The following is a 23,736-nucleotide window of genomic DNA, read 5'->3' as shown; positions in this document are numbered from 1 at the left end:
GGATAGACAATATAAACATATTTAAAATTAAAGGAATTGAAATGTACATTGTGCCTTGGTTTAGTGTCTGGAAGAGTCCTGACTCAGTCAGTTATAGATGATGTGAGAGGGCGGGTGTGTGTGTTTAGGGCACGGATGGCTTGGGGATAGAAGCTCCTCTTGAGTCTCTCTGTCCTTGCCCGGAAGATGCGGAACCTTCTACCAGATTGCAGAAGTTGGAACAGTTTGTTGCCTGGATGGGACGGGTCCTTCAGTATCTGCGCTGCTCTAGTCCGGCATCTCCTGGTGTAGGTGTCCTGAAGCGGGGGGAGAGCAATCCTGCAGCAGCGTTCGTAGGTGATACAGGCGCTGCCTAGCCTTTTTGGTCTGGACCTGAATGTGGGCAGCCCATGTCAGGTCTGAGGAGATGTGGACACCAAGATACTTGAAGGACTGCACCCTCTCCACTGGAGCTCCATTGATGATAATGGGCTTGTAGTCTCTGTGCTGACCCCTTCTGAAGTCCATCACCAGCTCCTTGGTCTTGCTGACGTTCAGCTGGAGGTGGTTGTCCTGGCACCACGATGCCAGATTCTTCACTTCATCCATGTAGGCCGCCTCATCGTTGTTGGAGATGGCACCCAACACCACTGTGTCGTCAGCAAACTTCACAATGGTGTTGGAGCCGTGGGTGGCCACAAAGTCTGAAGTGTAGAGGGAGTAGAGCAGTGGCGAGAGGACACATCCCTGAGGTGCTCCTGTGTTGATGGTGATGCTGTTGGAGAAGCACCTGCCCACCCTCACCACCTGAGTTCTGCCAGTGAGGAAGTCCAACACCCATGCACACAGACGGCTGTTAAGTCCCAGATCCCTCAGCTTTGTGAACAGTCTGCAGGGCACTATTGTGTTAAACGCTGAACTGTAATCAACAAACAGCATTCGCACATAGTTACCCTGTTTCTTGTCCACGTGGCTGAGAGTGGTGTGTAGGACGTGGGCGATGGCATCCTCTGTGGATCTGTTGGATCTGTAGGCGAACTGCAGCGGATCTGTGGTGTCTGGGATGGAGGAGGAGATGATGTTCTTCAGCAGCCTCTCCTACACCTTCATTACTACCGAGGTCAGTGCAACTGGCCGGTAATCGTTCAGGGATGAGGGTTTGCTGTTCTTGGGCACAGGGATGATGGTGGATCTTTTGAAGCATGTGGGGACCACAGACTTCGCCAGGGACTCGTTGAAGATGTAAGTGAACACACCTGCTAGCTGGTCAGCACAGCAGCGCAGCAGACGGCCGGTGATGCCGTCTGGCCCCGCCGCTTTCCTTGTGTTCACTCTCCTCGGTGCCGCTCAGACGTCATGCTCCGCGATGCTGGTCACCGGTCTCTTGCTGATGACATCACTGTCCTCGGTAGTCAGGCAGTAGATAGCATTAGCCGCCTGGCTAACCTCGAAATGGGCGTAGAACCGATTCAGCTCGTTGGTGAATGCAGAGTCAGCGTTGATCGGCGCAGTGTCCCTGGCTTTGTAGTCCGTAATGGTGCGGAGTCCGTGCCACATACTCCGTGTGTCGCCCTGGTGGAAGCGGGACTCCACACGTTCCCGGTACCGGCGTTTGGCATCTCTCACCGCACGCTGTATGAGGCCGCTTTGTAGGCGCTCATATCGCCAGTGGCGAGACCCGCGTTGTAGGAGGCGGTCCTGGCGTTTACTGCAGTGTGGATCGATCTGTCCATCCACGGTTTCTGGTTTGGGAATGTGGTGACTCTCGCAGTGGGGATAATCTCCTCCGCTAGCATATTGACGAAGCATACTGCTACTTCCGTAAACTCGTTGATGTCGACTGCGCATGCTCTGAACATGTCCCAGTCGACGTCGTTGAGTGCATCCTGTAGCGTAGCTTCTGATTGGGCAGTCCACCATTTTACCTCCCTCGTGGTCACGTCCTCCCTCCGTATGCTTTGTTTATACTGGGGGATGAGGAAGATGGCATTGTGGTCAGACTTCCCAAAAGCCGGGTGTGAGACAGCTTTGTAGCCCTGCTTGTATGGCGTGTAGCAGTGATCCAAAATCCGATCCCCTCTCGTTGGACATGAGACATGCTGGTAAAAGTTTGGCATGACTTGTATAATTAACAAAATCACAATGATCAAGACACCTTTTTTTAAGAACAGGTTGCACTATAGCATGTTTAAAAACAGAGGGAACATAGCCAGAAGACAAGTTCATTAAAAACAGAATACTGGGCCCAATGCCATCCTTCACAATGCAAGACGGAAGAGGTTCATATGCAGAACTAGTAATAATGTAAATAGAATAACAGGATAGAATAAATAAGCATAAAATAAATAAACGTTAGGTAAAAGCTAAATTAAAAAGGTGGGTCTTGAGCCTGTTCTTGAAAACATGTACGTTCTCTGCGGCCCTGAGCTCCTCCGGCAGGCTGTTCCACATGGCATGCATTTTTAATTTCTCTTTGCTATTTGGGCTGATTGGGATCTGATGAATGTAAAAATAAAAAATGACCAGATTTTTTTTTAACCTGATTTTTGTTTCTGAGAAAAATGAGATCCACATATCCTCTTAGACCCCAAAGGGGTTTCTGAGCTTCCTGCTCGAAAATGAAATGCCCAAAATTATTGATTATTTCTCTGTAATTACAAACTCTGTGCTTACAATCTTGGTATCAAAATAAAGCTGACACTCGTGAAATTTCATCAGAGGTATAAATATTGCAGCAAATATTACAGTGTCAAAGTTACTGAGACTGGAACACAGAAAAAGTTAGTAGAGTTTATCTTCGCCTAATTTTTTAATTTATTTTTTAGCATATAACCCTTTTAAAAATATGCCTCAGTTCACATTTCATTCCAGAAATTCAGTAACCAACTTATAAACATAATCTGTGCAAAGATTTACGTTTCTAAAGTGAAACAGTGAAAAATTACAGCACTGGCAATACATGAATATCCAGACATTGTACAAAAATGTCCAATTTTGGCACACATTGGACACCATGCCAGTTGAATTTTTTTAGGTATTAAAGAGCAGAAATTAATAAATTTTATTAACAGGCTTAAAAATGCCTTTTTCAAAAATATATTTGTGAAGAAATAACCACACATTTACATGGTAATGGCCCTTTTCTGCAGTGCACATGGAGCGTTTAATTGGCCTCTGGCCCTTTAAACTCTGAGGGGCTGTAACTTTGGTTTCTTTTGGTCGATTTGCATGATTGACACCTCTTTTTGATCGTTTGAGCCAATAAGATCACAGTAATGATACCACGTTCACGTCACTTCAACCAATTAGAAGTTGCAAGGCCAAAGCCGACATGGGCCCAAATTTACTGGATGTGGCGTCTGTCCAGTCACGTGTCTATAGGTGGGTCTAAAATGGAGGTTGTTGACGGAAAACGGCTCTGATGCGGCTAGGTAGGCATGGTAACTGCCGATAATCAGGTGGCTACTGGCTACCGGCGAAAATAACGGAGGAAATCGGGACGGTAAGCCAATTTCTGTCTTAGCGCATTTGCTCCGCTGTGTGTTTTTGTGGTCTTCTTTTGCGGCTCATTCAGTGAATTTTGGTCAGAGCGTGGTGAAACTTGGTGTTTGGAGTCAGTAATAGCTCTGGAAGCTAACCAGCCTATCTTTAGCTGGTTTCATGAAGTCTGAAGCATTTCTTGTTCGGTTTTGTTTGTTTAGTGGACTTGTGTGCATTTAGGTAACTGCTTGTTTAATCATGGCTTGTTTTCGGTGTGTTTGGTGGTTGTAGAAATGGTTTATATGAGATTTTAGCTGAGACTCAGAGGTTTCTGTGGATACCACACATGTCTCGACTTATATTTCTGACCCCATGTTATAACTGATTAAATGTGATCTCCTCCTATTTGCCTCCGGTACCAGGGGCGTGGGGCTTAAGTGGATATGAGGACATTTGTTTTAAATTGAAAATAGAACAGTGGCAGTATAGTGTCCTCGTAAGTGGATATTAGGCCCTTGTAGAGCAAAATTTTGTATTTTGGTCTAGACAACCCAAAATGTGATGTCCACATATGTGGACGCCAGGTCCTACACTGAAAAAAATATGTTGTTGGATTTACTTAATTCAATGGTGGACATTTGTTGCACACAGATGTTTTGCTTTGGCAGCAACTTAAACAATTGAGTTAAATTAACACAATTTATTCATGTTCAATAAACCTGTGCAATTTGTGTTGATAAAATGTGACTTAAACATGTTTTGATGAAGTAATTTGAGCTCTTGAAATATTTTAATCCTTCACAATTTTCTCACTTTATCCCAACACCATTCAATAACTTTTACCCAATACTACTTGGTCACATCAAAACAACATGTCTAATTTCACTGCAGTAGGTAAAGAATTAAACTGACATTACTCCTCTACTGAATCTATATAAACCAACAGTTAAATAATGTCAGTTCTTCCGTGTTCTCTGGAATCAATCGCAGCAAAGAAATTAGACTGTTTCTTTTGAAAAATGTTGGGAAAGAACAATACAAAACATTCTATTTAAGGCCTCTGACATCAAGATTCAGTTAAACAACAATTATAACTAAACAATTTGAGGTAATGTTAGTTTCCATTAACATTAAATTAGGTTACTGAATTGGCAAACACCTTCCTATTAACACTACCCATTTTACCCCAATAACTAAAGAAATTAGCACTTGCAGGTCAAAACCTTTATTCAAGAGATGCAAAAATAACATTGATACAGTGACTGTCAAAAATTACAGCACTGATCATACTGTGACATCTTGGTTCAAAACAGCACACTTAGAAATATTCAACGTTCCTTACTTCAACTGAATGAAACTGAAAATACCATTTCACACGGCCCATATGGGATATTTAGACTGCATAACTGTTCGTGCTACATCTCTTCACTAGTAAAAGAAAGAAAAAATACAAAGAGAAATTTAAAAATGCTGCCAAACAGACAAACAGAACTTGTACAGAGCAAAAGGAAAAACAAACAACAACAAAAAACAGCTCGTCCTCATGGCAGTTGCAGTGTATATAAAAATGAACCCTGCGATCTGTTCCTGGAATTGAGCTTCAAAAATGCAGCAGAACAAGTGTGAGATTTAAATGTCCTCTCACCTAGAGCTGGTCACCTTGCATGCATAACAGTGAGCTTCGTTGCAGGAGCAGTTTTGTCTTAGTTGTGAGCTTTTCTTGAGAGCTGAGTTGCATCCAACTCCATTACCACCCTTTGAATCACCTCAAAAGTGTAGCAGAGCTGTGATGGGTAACTCATGTTGAAGGAATAAAAAAGGTCCAAACAGCATGGCTACTGCAAAGGTCACGTTATCCAGATCTTGAAGAACAACATCAGAAAAGTCATTGCCTGGCGCATCTCTGGAGACAGATGTTCATTGTGGTTTTCTCAATCTGTGCAGTGGCCTCAGTCAAGTCCTGGTTAAACACAAAACATTTCTTTAAGATTCCTTTTTAAACTCATCTCTTTTGAATCTACCAGTTCTAATGTTAGAGTAATTTAAACCAATGCAAGCAACATAGTAAATAGCTATAGCCAAAGAGTGGCCTGCCATGCTGCCATTCATGGTCTAACAGAGTTTCTAAGAGAGGGTGAAAAACATAATAATTTCAAATGCTTTACATTAGTTTTTGTTAGAAAGACACCGGCCCATCAGAAATCCAGGTTATGTCACTCAGAAGATGTTAGAATTTAGACTTTCAGCCCCACAATTTGGTTAGCTGTTGGTCAGTTGGTCTTTTTTTTTTTTTTTCAAACAAAAGCTAATGTAAATATTGGTGGGATTTTCCTTTGTTCATTAGAATGACAAATTTAAAGTTTTTTCACACTGATGTGACCCCTAATACAGGGGTGGGGGTGGGGCCTCAAGGGCCGGCGGCCGAGTTCACTACCAGGCCTCATGTGAACTTCAAATTATTAAAGAGGACTACTGGTCCTAACCAGTCCAATGAGGATCAAGTGGATAACTAAATGCATTTTTAAATGTTGCAAATCTACAATCTACTCATAAAACACTCACCATGAACTCCTGCACCAAGATGTTGCAATTGTCTTTCACACAGATGCGGAGCACTTTGATGAGGGACTTCAAGCATTAATGTCATCCTTGAGTATTATAACAAAGAAAACAAAGATTTGTGAACTTTTCAGTAGCACAGAAGAAAATGATCCCAGACAAAAACTCTTGACTTTTTAAACCAGTCAACATGCAACACCAGCATCTACAAAGCAATAGCAAAAGTTCCTGTTTGACATCAACTTTATGGATATATAGTTTCCAGAACATTTATTTTAAAAAAAAAGATAAATTTTTCTCAGTGGGCCAGTAAATGCATGACGAAAATTATGGCATCCTTTTAGTGGAATCATTACTCACAGGTAATAGTTGACTGTTTCAATGGATGCAGCATAAAAATCTTTTACTGACCTAATGCAATACATATACACTTTGTAGTTAAAGAATTTTAAAGTTCTTACTGTCATCATGGCAGCTACATCCTTTAGCTTTGTGCCCTGTTCCCCCGATCACTTTGCAAACACTTTCAGCAGACTGTCAGAGAGAAACTCAGCTCCGTCAGAAACCTTGACTGTAAAGGCATGGTTGGGATGCACTGGAATGCTGCATTTCATCTGAAATGACATAAAATAATTTTGAAATAACAGCAGGCACTGTGCTTGGTTAATCAGTAATGTTTTGTTGAATAAAAACTGTGTTTCCAGATCTTATGGGATTAAAAAAATCCAAAGATGTTTGTTTCTGATTTGCAACCCAACAACCCACAAGTTACAACCTCATTTCAGTTCAAGTGTGCATTAATGCGAGTCCAGTAATCACCTTTCTGGCAATACATACAGGTATAAGTTAAACCTATGGCAGATTTTGGATTTCTCAGTTGTATTAATAGGGTGAGTATGCATGCACCTAATAATTATAAAAAACCTATTATAATTAAGTTACAGAAACGAAAATAGAATATACTTTCTTACCATAACACCTTGAACCCACAATCCATCAGCTGACTCCTGGTGAAATGCAGAATAGAGGTCGTCTCTCAATATGCAGCAAAAAAAAACAAAAACAAAAAGAAAAGGACAGCAGGTGAGGGCAGGAGGGGTAGGGATGTAAGCTAGCATAATGCCGCTGATGATATTAGCTAAAGCTGTTCAATGTCCAAAATCTCACTAACACCATGGTGCAGTAAATACACAATGTAACTGAAGAGTCAGTTGACAAATCTATTCACACAGAAAACCAAATTATGTTATGAGTGCCTCATAATTAGGTTTAATGTGATATTACGGCTCTTGTGCCAAAGACAAATTCAAATGAAAAAGCGCCAATTCTTTGATAACAGATAAAACAGCAAATAAGCTAACGGCTCTTTTTTAGCATGTTACATGGCGACACTCTAGACGTTTAACTACATTTGGCTGAAATATGGTAAATATTAATTCAAAAAATCAAGACATACCAAAAACGTAGAGTTGGCTGCTCGACTTGACTGAGATGGATGCCTTTTTTAAACCACGATCCAAAGCCCGCGAGATGAAATCACGCGTGGTTTCACGAGATTTAACGTTGCTATCTTATTGACTTACTTCACCTGAACATGATATGAACAATTTAATACACCCTTTCTGCATATCATGTAGTTTTTACACTATATAGTTACATTTAACTTTAAAACATGAGGCAATTGTGTTAAATACATGCAAGATGCTTACATAAATCCAAGAGATGGCCAGTCCCTTTTTTTCAGTGTAGGAGGTTAATTACAAATCCTCCACTCTATCATAAAAACAAATAAATAAAAAATTCTTGCCCTTTTTTAAAATTCAGTGCCCAGGTGCCCTTAAGCAAATGCCTTGATGACACCATCGCTTAATTCACAACACAAGGCACTTTATACTGTAAGATAAAAACCCTACAGCATTAAAAAGAGACCTGAACAATCAAACAGCGCCTCCCATTCTACTTTTGAAAAACTGCGAGCCAGAAGTAAGCCCCCAGTCTGAGAACAAAGTGCTTTCTTTGTGACAAGACCTGATTATTTAAGGTTTTGTATCTGAGCAGAGGGATTTCAGTTTTGCATTTAACAGCGAGGCAGTGAGAGGGAGCTCATATGGCCTCTCTTTGTAGACCTAGTGAGTGCTCTCGCTGGGACCTGATGATATACTCCAATCATAACATTATGACCACTGTCAGGTGAAATGAATAACTCTGATTATCTCGTCATCATAGCACCTGTAAGTGGGTGGGTCATATTAGGAAGCAAGTGGACATTTGGTCAAGGCTGATTAGAGTTGGAAGTAGTTGATCTGAAGTTATGATAGCTGGACAACTGGGTCATCTACTGGGGTGTTCCAGGTCTGCAATGGTCAGTTTCTATCAGAGGTGGTCCAAACAAAGAACAGTGGTCGGTCACTGACAGGGTCATGGCAGCCAAGGCTCACTGATGTATGTGGGGAGCAAAGTCTGGCCTGTGTTTTCTGAATCAACAGATGAGCTACAGGAGCTCAAATTGCTGAAAAAGTGCAAGAAGGTGGCCTGGTCGGATGAGTCATGCTTTCTTTTCTATCATGTGGATGGCTGACTGTGTGAAAAAGAAGGCAAACCGGTGCAAGCTGGGAAAACGTGGGCCCTGCCATCTATGTGGATGTTACTTCGCACCACTTACCCAAGCATTGTTGCAGACTGCGTGTACTCATGGAAACAGCACTGGCTCTTTTAGAGGATTATGTGGACTACCACCAATCAAAAATAATTCGTGATGATTTAAGGAGCACGACAGTGAGTCTGAGTGTTGACTTGGCCTCCAGATCCCTCAGATCTTAACAGAACCGAGCATCTGTGGGATATGCTGAACAAACAAGTGTGATACATGGAGGCCCGGCTGGCAACTTAAAGGACCTGAAGCATCTGTCTGCATATCTTGGTACCTGACACCACTCCTTGATGTGTCAGGGCTGTTTGAGCAGCAAAAAGGGAACCAACACAATATTAGGCAGATGGTCATAAAGTTAACCGTGATCTGAGTATTTGTGCATGCAGCCTGATGAAAAATAACTTCATGATTCCTCACAGTGTTACTGGAGACCAAAATAAAGAAATCTAACCTCGGTAATCTCAATTATGAATCCAGTAATTAGTAATCTCAGTAATGCAAATGGTGAAATATCTATGTATGATGCATTTGCCAAAGTTCCTGACAGAAAGGACAAACGGGCTCTATGAAGGTCATTTTAGTTCAATAACTGCTGAGATTATAAAATCTTAACAAAACACTTGAGACAACCTTGGAGTTCAGTCTCTGCTGCTTTCTCCAATTTAAATGGCAAGAAGAAGATATTGAAATGTATGCCCCGCTCTTTTCACACACTGTGACAGCATCACAGAAATTGGCTGACTGGATTTCAGTGGTGTCCCATTTATGAGGGATAAAACTTGTAAAACAATTCATTTTAATACATGAAGAACCCACAGCGTTTTCAGACCGGGCGAGAATGCATAAATTTCCTGGCTCTGAGTTTGACCTCGACTTAAGGGTGTCCTTAACTAAGGGCTATTTGGTGAAAACCACGGGCTATACCCTGTTCCATTTGTACTGTCTTATATGTTAATGCATCTAGGAATTTATCCTAAGACCCTCAGAAACCCCCCTCCAAAAAAACGGGTATAGCCACAAGGGAAATCCAGTGGCTGAGCAATATCCTTTCTCTATGAACAGAGGAAATTGTTCAGTGACCCTTTCAGGCCTTGTCCATTTGAATATGTGTGTTGTCCCTGTCTGTGTCCTCATCAGAGCAGACTGAGTAATGGCACGACACAACAAGGACGCTTCAGTAAAATGAAATGCATTTGTTCTGCTCCTGGTTTGCATTTCAGAGTTTTCCAAGACGACAAAAAGGAAATGTGAATGGAGAGGAGACTCTCTCTCGCTCCTTCTTTTCTCAGGTGTAGAGGTGTGTCTCATCCCTCCATGGGTGGAGCCATCTTTGCTTTCCTCAGCAGTCTGAGTGAGGTGCAGGAGCACCAGCATTGCTGCTAAATCAGATCACCTTGTGTTCCTCGTTCTTGTGTCTGCTGCTTTATTGTACTCACTGTAATGTACTCACCTGTGGAAATCTGACCTGTAACTCGCGTGCCAACCTGCCTCCCCACCAGCCCTCCCCTGTCACCTCTGAACTGCAGCCTGCTCGTTAGCTACGTAACTACGTAACTCTGATGCCGATTACAAGAAAGGATCCATGGAGGCAGAGCTCGTTCAGGCCGTCTGTCGCTGTCGGCCAACACAACCTCCCCCAAATAAACCGAATCTGCTCACAGAAACAGATCTGATCGTGACATCTTGGTGTTTAGTTAGGAAGTGCAAAGGATACGTTTTACAAAACTTTAGTGAAACTGCTCTTCTCGTCTCACAGGAACTTGGTACACAGTGAAATGTAAAGAAAAGCAGATGCAATGCTTTGTGAATCTCATAAATCCACATTTCATTCATAATAAAATATCAAAAACAAAGAGTGAGATAGTATGAGCTCATTTTAAATTTGATTTAAAAGAAAAATATCTGGGAATCAATGAGGTCACTGGCTGCACTTTTCTGTCCCCTCCTTTTCTGTTTTAGGGTTTTCATGTCATCTTAATAGCATGTGCCTTTTGACCTGAGCGCTGATAGCAATCAGACGGTCCCGTTCCTCTGTAGTCTGGAGATCACAGCTCCAGTTTTTTCCAAAAGGAATTCCACTTTTAACCTTCTGGCCATCTTCACTTCTGAGAAACTCTCTGAGAGATCATCATGTGACTGACCTGCCGACCTTCTTGTTAGCACCACCTACTCTTCCAGGCTTTGGTTGTCCTGTCACTATTTTTGCTGCCACCGAAGTCAAAATGAGATGAGCTAATATTATTGTTAAAACTGTCCATTTTTTCAGTTTTCTCAGTCACTATATTTCCAAAACGAATGTCTATAAAATAATGTTTAATTCAGTTTATACTGTAATGTAGACGCTAAAAACCCAACAAATCATTATTATCATGTTGTTATTTACATTTGACACAGTTGCAGCACTCTGAGACATCTGAGGAAGAACATGTAGCTTCATGGAAAACACCTAAACTGTGGTGCGTGCCACAGACGCAGCTGTTTCTGCAGTTGCCACATTTATCTTTGTCCTGAAAATGAAAAAAGAAATGAAGGGTTCACTGTTGAGACACGAGAGGAGATCCAGTATGGATCGCAGAGGCGGACTTTAAAAGCAGGATCCAAACCGAGTAATAAAAATACTCGGAGACCTTTTTCGATCACAATTTGTTTAGTTTATCTTCCGCTGTGCAAAGCCATGCATGTGAAGTGCAGCTGGTTACTGGTGTACCAGGTCAGCCTCAAAGCACACATGTAAGGTCTCTTGTAAAATACAGAGAGGGCAGGCAAAAATATAACAACATAAAAAAGGTAAAGGCGAACAGAAGCAGAAGGTCTTCATCTCTCATGTATAGAAATTGGAAACGTCTGACCAGCCGGGGGTTGCTTATCTCAAAGGGCAGATAGCATCACGAAACAGGCCTGTAATGGCCGCATGCTCCAATTGATAATCCCCTCCTTCCCCTCCCTGCTGCTGTCTGTCCGGAGATACGAGGCCCCCGGTCGCAGGCTTAGAGGCTTGGAGAGCAAGGGAGCATTACTGATTCAAAAGAAATGCATTTTGGCTCTTTCAGTGCTCTGGGGGACTGGGTTAACATAATACCTTCCCCTCCCCGGTCCTTGACTTGTTTTTGATTGATACTTTTCAATTACAGTCCACTCCTGTCCAAGCCAGCCGCGCCGCTGTCCTCGCCCCCTCCCGAAACATTCAAAATGCTATTTTTCCCACTGTGCGATAACTTCAAACATTTAGGGCTACAAGAGCAGTGGTAACCCTGTTTAGCCGGCGCAGTAAATTGGTTCCATGTTCAACATAATAGCACTGACAGGCTTTTGCTAGGGAAATCAGTCCGGCAAAGGGACATGCCAACGATAAGACATCCAGCTTTGAAATTCTATTTCTCCCTATCAGAATTAAATCTGGACTTTATATTTCTTTTTGCCTGGGCGCAGGCTCTCTCTGGTCGCTTTCTGGCCTCTACTATTTGATCACAGGGTGACAACTAATACTTACCCCTGAGATCCTTTGCTCTCTCCATTTTCTAGGACTTTGGACGCTATTTTTTCTCGTGCCTTGTTATTTTTCCTCGTCTTTTTTCCCATATTGGTTGTCAAAATCTTCGATGATTTGTCCATCCCGAGGATGTACTGCATCAGAACGCGCTGTGCGCTTCTGCAGCCTTTTAAGATACTGCGCTGCATCTGAGGGTTTCCTTCACATTACATGCACACAGCAGTATCATGTACAGTTAAACTGAAAAGCTGTTAAATCGGCACCTTTACAATGCAAATAAATACAAGGTGCAGCGTGCTGCAGAACAGCACGTGCATGCGAGTCCTCTTCTCTTCTCTGGGTAAATATTTCCATGAGCAGCAGCAGTGCTGTAATCATTAGCAGAAGCTTTCCAGTGGTATCTGGGCTGATCTGATATCCATGTGGCTCCTGATGACAGCACCAGGCCCTGCAGATAATTAATCTATTTAGCTGAGGGGGTGGAAAGCCACCCGCCGCTAGGTCAGATAAGTTTGTGGATTTACACATTTTAAAGTCATCCAGTCCCTCAATGGCACCAAACTGTGCAATATTCTAATGCCATTAATTACTATTTCCAATTGGATGGTCTCGACTGTTTCTGGACCAGCTGTTTCATCAAGCGCACGCGTGTGTGTGTGTGTGTGTGTGTGTGTGTGTGTGTGTGTGTGTGTGTGTGTGTGTGTGTGTGTGTGTGTGTGTGAGTGAAACACCCCCTCCCAGTGCAAACAGCATGCCTTCCTCCGTCACAGGGCGACATTCTAAAAGATCCCTGTTGTAATTCAGCCCACCATCACAGAGTGGCGCGTGTGGGTATGAATGCATGAGGGAAAATGAAAGTGGTGTGGCACTGTGTACTCAAATAAGAGCTGCAGTAGGAGTCCAGTCGTGGCATCTACATATGCAGAGAAGCAAGGCTCATCAGGTCGAACATTCAGAGGACTTTAGATTACAGCTGATGTCCACAGACAGTCTTTGGACTGTGGGATCAACACCAGAGTGACACAGCCAACCAGGTGACTCACACACCTGGTTGGCTTTGAACCTTCCTGTTGTAAAACAGTGGAAACCACATGATACCGTCCTTATGATATTCAGTTTCCCCTCTTTTTGTGTGAAACATACAGTACATAGCAATTAAAATACTTGCAGAAGATCCTGTGTTGTCTGTATTATGTGGGCACGTGTGTGCAAACAGAATCCAAATCTGCTGGAAACACTGAGATGATTACATCACCAAATAAACTCTCAGTAATAACGAGGCAGTCGCTGTGCTATCCCAGGACAGATGTGCTGCATCCACTGCTCCGAGGTCTCATTTCAGGAAACACCTTCGATTCCCATCAGAACCATTAGGATACTACTTTGCTCTTATTAGGGCCAGACGTGTTCTTAGCAGAACATATTTTATATTTCCATCTGTTTTCCAGTGTAACCAGTGTAACCAGTGTTTAAGTGGTTATCTTCACATGTGTGACACTCCCGTGTAAGAGTCTGACTAAAGTAATGCTTCAAATACATACATTCAAATACCTTGTAGAGATGAGTGAATCTGCATATGAGAAATCTATATTTTCAAAGCCAGCAGTGATGTCCTGACACACAGCGCATACACTCCGTGGGTGTGCGTATAGACGTACATTTATAGTGCCATCTACAGATGTCACAGGGACATCAGCATCCCCAGTCTCACCAACTTAAAATTCACACATTCCAGGCATTCATTAGGGGCTGGGGCAGAGTGACAGAGAGGGAGTGAGGTGCTCCCGGGTTCCCTGCTCTGACATTGTGAGTGTCAGACTCCGATCACTTTAATCAGAGCGAGGATATGCATGATAAAACGGATAAGGGACTTTAATCAAAAAAATTCGCTGGTCTGGAAACGTGACACACTCCGACAAGCACGCCTCATCCCCCCACTTCCCTGCACCCTCCCGTCTCCACCCCCCATCTGCTCAGCCCCAGTATCACCAGCACTCCAACCCGGTCTGAGCTCACCATGAATATGCATGGGCCAAACAGGAGATAGGTGCCACATTAAAATGGACCGCTGCGTGTTCAGCTGAGGAGACTAGAAGCATCCAGCGTGCGTCGTGCATGTGTGACGTGCACACACACACACACACACCTAAAGTCATGGGCTTCATGAGGACACTGTACTTTCATCAAATCTATAGCATTAAAGGCAGATGAGCTCCTCGTCACTCCCCAGGATTGGTTTTTGCAGCAGCTGCACATTCCTTCACACATTTCCTTTCATCGTGTGTTAATAACGTTCATGTTCACCGTCAGAGGTTCATGCTAGTGGATTCATGCTCCACTGCTGGTTAATGATCAGTTACACATGTTGGAATTGACATGCAGATGCTTTCCCTGACATGAAATATAAACGCCCTTGTTTGGTTGAGTTCATATATTCATATGAGATTACTGCACTGTGTATGCAGAACTGTCCTGTGCTGCCTTTGCAGCATGCATGAAAACAAGCAGAACAAAGAAAAACATGTGAACACGTTGGTTTGTATTGCCACAGGGTTCATATGAAGTAAATGGAGCTGATGACTTTAAATAAAACAGACACATTGGATGGCCGCGAATTTATTATTATTATCTTCTAACTAAGTAATAACTTGTTATCAGCAGGGCCTTTACCTGCTCTTGTCTGCCTGACGGTTGTCATGATTTGGTCCATCTTTGCCTTTACTAAAAGATGACTATTCAGTATAAAACTCCCTTATATGGAATTTTCACTCATACTGCATAGCCAAATGGACTTGTTGTAACTGAACAAGAGAAATTATGCTTGTTTAGCATGTGGCTAACCCTACCCCATTCACGATACAGCATTTATGTTTGCATGCATAGTCGTTTGGCTGTAAGTGGAGGATTTTTGTCTGGAGCCTATGCAGACATGCTTGCAGTTGAAGTACTTGTGTGTAGTCCTCCAAAACTTCAACAGTGTGTTGATGAGCTATGCACAGATACAATGCTGAGTAGCTGAGATGAGCTTGTAGAGGCTAAGCCCACGTTTGAAGCCTGTGTGGTGTTCGATGGTGGGGGTGACGTGATGCCACCGGTATGAATGAAACTCCAGGCGTGCGTATCCAGTCTGTTTAACATGTTTGTTGTATCCCATCAGTTGTATTTGTTTTCAATTCAATTCAATTTTATTTATATAGCGCCAAATCACAAGGTGCTTTATATTGTACAGTAGATCATACAGTGATACATACAGAGAAAAACCCAACAATCATATGACCCCCTATGAGCAGCACTTTGGCGACAGTGGGAAGGAAAAACTCCCTTTTAACAGGAAGAAACCTCCAACAGAACCAGGCTCAGGGAGGGGCGGGGCCATCTGCTGTGATTGGTTGGGGTGAGAGAAGGAAGACAGGACAAAGACATGCTGTGGAAGAGAGACAGAGGTTAATAACAGGTATGATTCAGTGCAGAAATATTTATCAAATGAATGGATCACAAAAACTGCAGGGAGGCCTACATCTCCCTCACTCCTCTTCCAGCTGTGCAGGAGGACATTCCCAGGTCATCGTAGAGGGATCAGCTTTCTGCTGTGTCCTCGTCTGCTCTGGGATCTCAGGTAGGAGGAGGCACAGATCATATCATGATTTCAACAAAACTAAACATTTCATACGTAGAGTTCAAAGCAAAACTATGACAGGTTAATGTTTCTTTGATTTTTCCCAGCTTTATCTGTAGATATATTCAGTTACTGGTAGATGCAAATAAAACAGTCCTTTCATTATTTATCAAGTCATGCTTTGTAAGATAAACTTCCTCTGGCTGCCCAAATCAACTTTTAAGCTGTTTAACTTTTGTTTGTTTGGTTTTGTTTGTTGTTCTTTAGATACATTTTTATTTGACTGATACTTTGAGTCTGCACATGTCACGTGTGTTTATTAAAATAAGCTGTACTTTGTGTGTGTATTTGCACGAAGCCCCGGCCATTCTGATGTAGTGTCCGAGTCCAGATGGCTTCTCTGTGTATCCCGTTGGCCCGTCCAGCTCCAGCCCGAGCTAAAGGTGGCTCCACACTCTCTGACAGCAGCTCACTCTTCCTCACATCAGAGCTAATGAAGCGTGTTCAAGTGCCATGAAAGGACCAGTGAGAGAGAGAGTGTGCACGTGGGCGACATCAGACTATAATTACTTCCTGAGCTATGCTAATTAATTAGCACATACTTGCATTTCTAAACGGGTCATACATGCTGAGCCAGATGGTCTAAATGAAAACATGTATGTGCATGAAGTGCTATCAGGGAAAATGAATCGTACATAGCAGGCGTAGCTGTGACATTAGCATATTATATTGATTGAAACACTGCAAACAATAAAGACAATTAACGATGTGATAGGTGGGACACTTTCTGAGAGCTGCCACTAAAGACGTGAGCGGAAACTTTTTACCTTTAACACTAATTGTGTATTATTGTGTTTCCATGTGTATATGCTAAATGTGATCCATTAGGTACCAGCAGAGGTGGCAAAACTGCAGGGTGGGCCATTTATATGGATCCACCACAATAACATGGAAATGGTTGGTGATATTAAAGTCCTGTTTGTGGCACATTAGTATATGTGAGGGGGCAAACTCCTCAAGATGGGCGGTGACCATGGTGGCCATTTAGAAGTCGGCCATCTTGGATAAGATGAAGAGTGGGAGAAGAGGGTTGCACTGACAGTCCAACACAATGGGCAGCACATTGAACACATTTTATAAGTGGTCAGAAACTTGTAAATAACTCATGAAAGAAGTTACGTTGAAACCAAGCACACCATTGTTTTTCTTGTGACATTACCAATAAGTGTGATGTGTCACATGGCCCTCTTCCTATTGAAGAAACAAAAGTTGTATCCAAGATGGCCGACTTCTAAATGGCCACCATGGTCACCACCCATCTTGAGGAGTTTGTCCCTCACATATACTAATGTGCCACAAACAGGACTTTAATATCACCAACCATTCCCATGTTATTACGGTGTATCCATATAAATCGCCCACCCTGTACAGACATTCTGTACTTAAGTAGAAGTACAAATACTACTGTTAACTACTACTCCTGTAAAGGTTGAAGTACTGATTCAGCCTCTTCACTCAAATAAAAGTGCAAAAAACAGTACAGGCTCTGAAATGTACTCAGAGTAAGAAAGTAAAAGGATCTCTTTGGAGGATGTTTCTATCTTTGTGTAAAGCTAACTAACCTTGTGCTGTATCAATATAATGATAAAACAGTACCATAGATGGGAATACAAACTTTAGTCTAACATTTTTATTCTAATTATACTCAGCTTGGATCAGAAGGAAAATAAAAGCTATATATCTATTGTGTGTTCCTCACAGTGTGAGAATGTGAACAGTCAGGGGTTAAAGTGGGTTCAGCAGCTGGGGAACCTAAAACTGGTTGTAGTGGGTCCAGTTTGGGAAAAGAATCAAACACAATAATTTCTACTGAGAGCTCCAGTAGATGTTGTTAGTGTGCAGGCTGTGATCAGCTGACGTGCAGCTGAATCCAACCAGATGTGAGCAGATGTTTCCTGAGCTGTCCTGACTGATTTCATCCTCCACACTGACAGCACGCTCTGTTGATGCTGTCTGTTTTATAGAGGGTTTAAAGTTTGTACGAAGGTGGAATCAGTCAGTGAATCTGTGCTACACTGTAGCTGTGACCATGAACCCACAGCCACTGTGCAGCAGTCACACTGTTCCTCACTTTAAACGATCACAGTACAAACTAACCTGTTTATCCTGCACTAACCTGCAGAGGAGTTTAAATAGCAGTTGGTCTGCCTCAGTTTGTTGTGCAGCAAGTTTCACAGTATGAAGAAAACATAATGTCACATGCACAGACATAATGACTGATTTAAAACATGACGACTTACATTTAAGCTTTAAATGTCCAGTTTATCAAACCCCACTGAGCATCGCATCATGTTCACACCAGAAACAAACCAGTTCATTTGAAACTGTTCCAAAGGGGAACAAAGGGTGTGTGTTGAGAATAGATTGCTTGATATACATCAGAGTTAAAGAGGAGATAGTTTGGGATTGCTTGCAATGTTACAATATGGCGGTTCATGGGTGTAAGAATCCAAAATAGAAAATAGGCCTGGGATGGGAACAAAGAGCTGGGGTGCAGGGCAGGAGGACAATTAACCCCACCCCCAAGACAGTAGCAAGAGTTACTGAGGGTGAGGGGCAGATAATTGCCGATGGACAGAACCTTAAAAGGAGGTGGGGGTCAGCGTGTCAGCACCCCTGGCCACTGTACCAGTGTATTTCCATTGTGGGGGTGTTTACTGTAGGGGGGAGGAGACCAGAGGTTATAACTGTAACTGTTGTGTGAAACTCTTCAGATCAGGCTGTAGAATAGGATGCAGTGTGCTGATCTCCAGATGCATCTGTAAGGAAAATGGGTAATAAGAGGATTGTGTAAAACATGGAAACATCCCTGTGTGATCTCTACCAGGATATAAATAATCAGAGAGACCGGCGTGTTGTCCTCACAGTGTGGTTGCTTTGGTCTGCACACGAGTGCTATTACTGTGTTAACACCTGCACAAATGAACTACTGTGACTCTGTGAGCCAGAGCAGAACTGAGTTACTACAAACCAAAAGTAGAAACCAGTAATCCCAGTCATGTGATCCTTGTCTTCTCACTGCACATATGGTCACATACCAAGTGGTCCTGCAAGTTACTTTTATCTACAAAATTTATCAGGGGAATTCATCATTATATGGCTCACAGGTGTGGCTCTCCACCTGGCTCGCAGCAGTCAAGTAATCTGGTAGGAGTTGTCAAACTCTCCACAACACCAGGTCACTGCAGTGCACACGCTGCACCAATACAACACCACAACTATTGAATGGTCTTAAAACTTCTCACAAAGTTTAGTGTCACTAGTTTCCTGTGAGCCACACACAAGAAAAGTGAGAGGAGAGAAGCTGCAGAGAGGCATGTGAGCCTGTCTCTGCTTTGGATCGTCACATTGTAGGGGTGTAAATTCAACCAGATTTATATATAAATGAGAGCTGCTCTATCAAAAGCACAATGGATGCTGTCTGCCCCAGAAAAACAGGTTTTTCTCAGGCTTTCCAGTTATCGATAAAGTCCACACTACTCTCTGCACACAACACAGACAAGCAGCAGCTTAAGGAGAACCTGTGGCAGAACATGTCACTACTGGTCCTGGAGGTCATCAGAGAAAAGAGTCTGACATTGCTTTGGCAGAGTTACCCAACAATGAGATGATGAGATAACCTTTATTTGTCAGTTGCAGGTCTTTTGCCCACAACCGAGATGACAGACCTTGCCGACCGTACATACAATACACAAACATCACATTGGGGAGACAGGTCAGGCTAGGTAGCAGGAAAAAAACATTGAAATGTGTAACACAGAAGGATAATACAGGAATGCACAGATATCAACACACCACAGCACAATAAACACAGACAGCAACATGGGAAAGTGTTCCAGTGTGTACATCTGATCTGGGACCGCTGCAATCTTCGACTGCGCCTCCAGCTGACCCGATGTCCACATCATGGGGGAGGTAAGCGTTGGAGGAGGCGTTGGATCCAGGGTAGGGAGGGTGATGCGTCAGTGAGTGCTTATCAGTATCAGTATATGTCTGTGTGTGTGTGTCCATAGTTCAGCTGAGACAGTGTCCTTCGCCCTGCCAGGCTAAGTAAACAGTCTTCCAGCCAACCCAGGTGGCCTTGCATGGAATGGGAAGAACAGACTCAACACAGTCGTTATCAGGGTGTTGTTGTTCGGCTCCAGCCTTGCAGCTGGCGCCAAAGGGGTAGCCGGATGGTATTTTTTACTTTAGTGCGAACAGCTCATATGAATTTCAAAGCAGTTCTACAGTCCAACACTGGTCTCTCAATCTCCCGTTGGAGAGCCGCGAGCTTCGCCATACTTGCGTTTTGTGATGTTGTCATTTCTTGTCCTCAAGGAGCCGATTCTGAGAACTCACGGCAGTTTCTTAATGTTAGTGAGCCAGCACAATCACTGGGAAAAGGCCAGCAGTCATCGTTTGTGAACGACATGAACAACTATGAAAGGTGTTCTTTTTTCTAATGTGGGTTAAAAGCATGTGATTCATGTGATTTTCAACAATTTGAAAAGAATAAACCAACATGTGGCTTTAATTGCAGGTGTGGTTGTCGAGTTGTTTCTCAGTGTTGGCAACCTCTGAGCTATTAAAGGCAGCAAAGTTATTTCTCTATTAGTTTTGGATGCAATGAAAACAGCCACTTGTTCTCTCCTCTCTGTGTCTTTGGGCCCCTCATCCCAGTTACCGGCTCACCTTCCAGAACAAATCCCTCTAATTCTGTGGATGATCATTTGGAGGGCAAGGAGCTTGTTAGACTAATGATTAAGTTTAACCATCCCTTTAAGAATATATGGACATGCTTCAGCTGAGCAGAACAGTGTAATGGTTAGGAAATGAGACTGAGGATGGGGAGAGGGGGGAGGCAGAGAGACGGCAGGGGTGGAAAAGACTGAACGGGACAAGCAGGAAGATTTTAGGACTAAAGACGTTCCTTTTCCAAACATGCAGACAGTGCTGTAGACTTCATGCTCAGAGCACGATGCAGCGCTCTCGTCAGGTGTTTAAGGAGTATTAAATTACAAGGCCCACACGCCCTCTTCATACACGACCTTCCCTTGTATACCTCCAACATTGTTAAGACAGCTTATCTGCGTTGCTTCCTGTAAACCTGATGTTTTGTACCATGCCTGCCTGTCAGGGTTGTAGCTCATTATATACTCTGTAATAACAGCCAGGCTCTCTGGAGTTTCAGGCAGGGACTCACTGAGGATGATGGAAAGTTTATACCAACACAGCTTGTTGCATGGAGCTTGGGTGTCTGTCTTGCTAACTACTGATTAGCAGCTAAAACGCACTTCGTCAGTTGATGATAATGTCATTCGTCAAATGAATATCAAGAACAGGTATTAAGATTACATCAGTATTTTTATATAAGCGAGTGAGTATTTAAAATACAGAATAAATCCAACAGAGTAAAATCATTTTAATAACACATATATTGCTGTTTGCACTGTTCAGCTGAACGTAGATGATGTGAAGGTAGTACTCGACCACTATCACGTGCCACATCCCACCTGTGTGCTGTTTCCCTCTATAGTTGCTTTATTGTCGAATACAATAAATCTATATTGAGGAGTAAACCTGTGATGCACACCAGCAGCACAGGTACATAAGACCACAGAGGAAGTACCTACCTGTGCCACATAAAAACATGACAACATGTTAAACAGGTTGTTTGAGTCTGATGGACGTTAATCGATCATAAAGACTTTAAATAGGACTAGAATAGAGGTTTGGGTTGTGACTTATTGATATAAATATAGTAATATATTTTCTCATATTTCACTGCCTTCCCCCTCTCAGTATCGAGTCGTTTCTAATCTTGTCTAATCTCCTGACGGTCCTCTCGTTTCAAACCCAACCACTGGCTGAAGTCGTGTGCAGTTGGATCGCTGGCTGCAGCTTCGCTGAGCCTCTGTTTAACTGTGGATCTATGTGCTTTTGTTTTTTCTCCAAGATGATACGATAACGAAATTGGTGTTTAGCAAAGGTCTTTGCAATATCATTTCACTTCAGTGTCGCTATCTCAGGAGATTTATGACAAGAAGATATGGGATGAGTCTTGTTTCTGTTTCCATGAGAAATACCATTAAAATTAATCAGGGAAGGTCAGGGAAGCATTTTGTAAACCACTTAATTCTGCTGAGCTTGTTACGACAAACACAGATAATGAGGAGAACACAGAGACAATACTTTTTACTGTAGATATTATCATCATATTGCGCCACTGGTTACACAGACTCCATGTACATATTGTTCTAATGCAGTCATTTAATGTAGACCGGTAGAAGAGAGAGGACCCAGAGTGATCAGTTAACAGGCTGTGGTGGGATTTATGTTAAATGTAACTGTGGTCTTTACTTCAAAGGGAATAAATAAACAGATGAATAATCTCCTGGTGGTGTGATCCTCGGGTTCTCTACTTACGTCTGAGAGTTTGAGGGTTTGCCTCAGTATCTCAGCTCTTCCAGTTTGTGGGTTACAGCTTCTAATGCTCCACTTTGGACTTTATCTTCTCCATCTGCTCCAGTAATTCCTTCAGCTCTGGTTCTTTTTGTGTAGTGCTATCTATCACAGCTTCTTCTGCTGTTTGTCAACCAGCACTGACTCTGATTAGCTGGCCATCAGCTGTTCATCTGTCTACAACTTGAATTCCAATAAAACCTGCTCTGATGTTCTCAAACATGTTTGGTGGCGTCTCCCATCAAAGCTTGGGGATTTCAAATCAGGACAGACATTCCTGTGCACTATCCCGCCCACTGCTTTGTGCCTCCAGTGTACCTGGTCCCAGTAAGGATCTTACAAGTCTGAAACTTGGGTTATGTCGACTGTGGCAGACTCCTGCTTCTATGGATGGGGTGCATCAGATGGTCAGTGAATCTGGACTGTCCTTTAAGCCGGCCTTTTCTAGCTACACAGCAAATCCAGCATGTCCAAATTAACACTGTCGGATTTGATTTCAACACTATTAAAGTGTCTATATGGGTCCACACCAGAGAGTGTTAATTTAACTCTTTTTGGAGAGTTGGTACGTTAACTCTGATTTAGTGTTAAACACCAAATCTGTCTGGAGTTGATAATTTAACACTTGGTGTTAAGAGTTTATATATTAACTCTCAAAGAGTATTTTAGTTTAACTACGTAAGAGTTATCTTCTAATTCATTCTAAAAAGCGGGAATTTTACTGTTCTGAACTTCTAGAAATTTCTTTTGGAAATAAACATTTACTAAAAAGATGCAATGGTTTTTGAAAAACATTTATTCTGAACTGTGCACCACAATTTCAAAGCATTCTCTGAAAGATGTAACAGTATACATGTTCTCACTTTCATTAGAATTTTGTTTATCAAAAGGTCTGACATGGTAAATGCAAATAACAGCATTCTCATCACTTATTTCTTCAATACAATATGCATGTCCTTCATTCATCCCTTTGTGGAACTTCAGCGCACTTCTGCTCTCCCCCATATTCCATCTTCACAAGCATATCCTGTGTGGAGATTGAATAAAAATTAGTTGACACTAATTAATGGCACAAATAATCCAGTAAACAATTGCAGCACAGTAAAAAAAAAAAGGAATCCTCTTTGAGCCATTACTTGTGTAAAGTATTTTCCCAAAAGACAAGGACACAGGCAACAGGTAATACTGAACTAAATGTAAAACCTCAACCTTTTTCATTTTTACCTAAACCGTGTGCACAAAACTCTGGAGGGATCTATGCTAACGTAGAATCCAGTCAGGACGCCTGCTACTGCTGTTTACCTCGTTTTTTTTTATGGGCGATCGTTTTCAGGCTTCAGGTAGCACCATTATACCAACATTTCACATTCTACACATTGTTTTAGGTGTATTTGACCAAAAGTTTGACTGAAAATTCACATGCAAGCTTTTTTCAAGGCTGTGGTATTTGCCTGCAAA

General features: G+C 42.5%; 3 long non-coding RNA genes across 4 annotated transcripts in view; 2 read left to right on the top strand and 1 right to left on the bottom strand.

The window, feature by feature from the left end:
* Positions 1–3,341: 3,341 nt before the first annotated feature.
* The window catches only part of LOC309695272, a 136,443-nt gene continuing 116,048 nt past the window's right edge, over positions 3,342–23,736 (top strand). The window contains exon 1 of the long non-coding RNA XR_014273103.1: positions 3,342–3,481. This is a non-coding gene — a long non-coding RNA (uncharacterized lncRNA). The remainder of the gene's footprint in view (positions 3,482–23,736) is intronic.
* Positions 4,669–7,784, bottom strand: LOC309695264. Of its 2 annotated transcripts, XR_014273091.1 has the most exons (6): positions 7,728–7,761; positions 7,475–7,606; positions 6,990–7,053; positions 6,480–6,632; positions 6,022–6,107; positions 4,669–5,419 (listed from the first exon to the last, which is right to left on the bottom strand). It is a non-coding gene; the product is annotated as an uncharacterized lncRNA (long non-coding RNA). The 2 variants fall into 2 exon arrangements; XR_014273090.1 differs by having other exon boundaries at positions 7,475–7,784.
* LOC309695280 lies at positions 15,552–16,826 on the top strand. The gene is made up of 3 exons (XR_014273111.1): positions 15,552–15,612; positions 15,698–15,774; positions 16,133–16,826. It is a non-coding gene; the product is annotated as an uncharacterized lncRNA (long non-coding RNA).

Source organism: Aulonocara stuartgranti (genome assembly GCF_965226115.1).
Source record: "Aulonocara stuartgranti genome assembly, chromosome: 19".
NCBI classification, from domain to species: Eukaryota; Metazoa; Chordata; class Actinopteri; order Cichliformes; family Cichlidae; genus Aulonocara; species Aulonocara stuartgranti.
The sequence above is the reverse complement of the archived record's forward strand: the minus strand, read 5'-3'. Positions and strand labels throughout refer to the sequence as shown.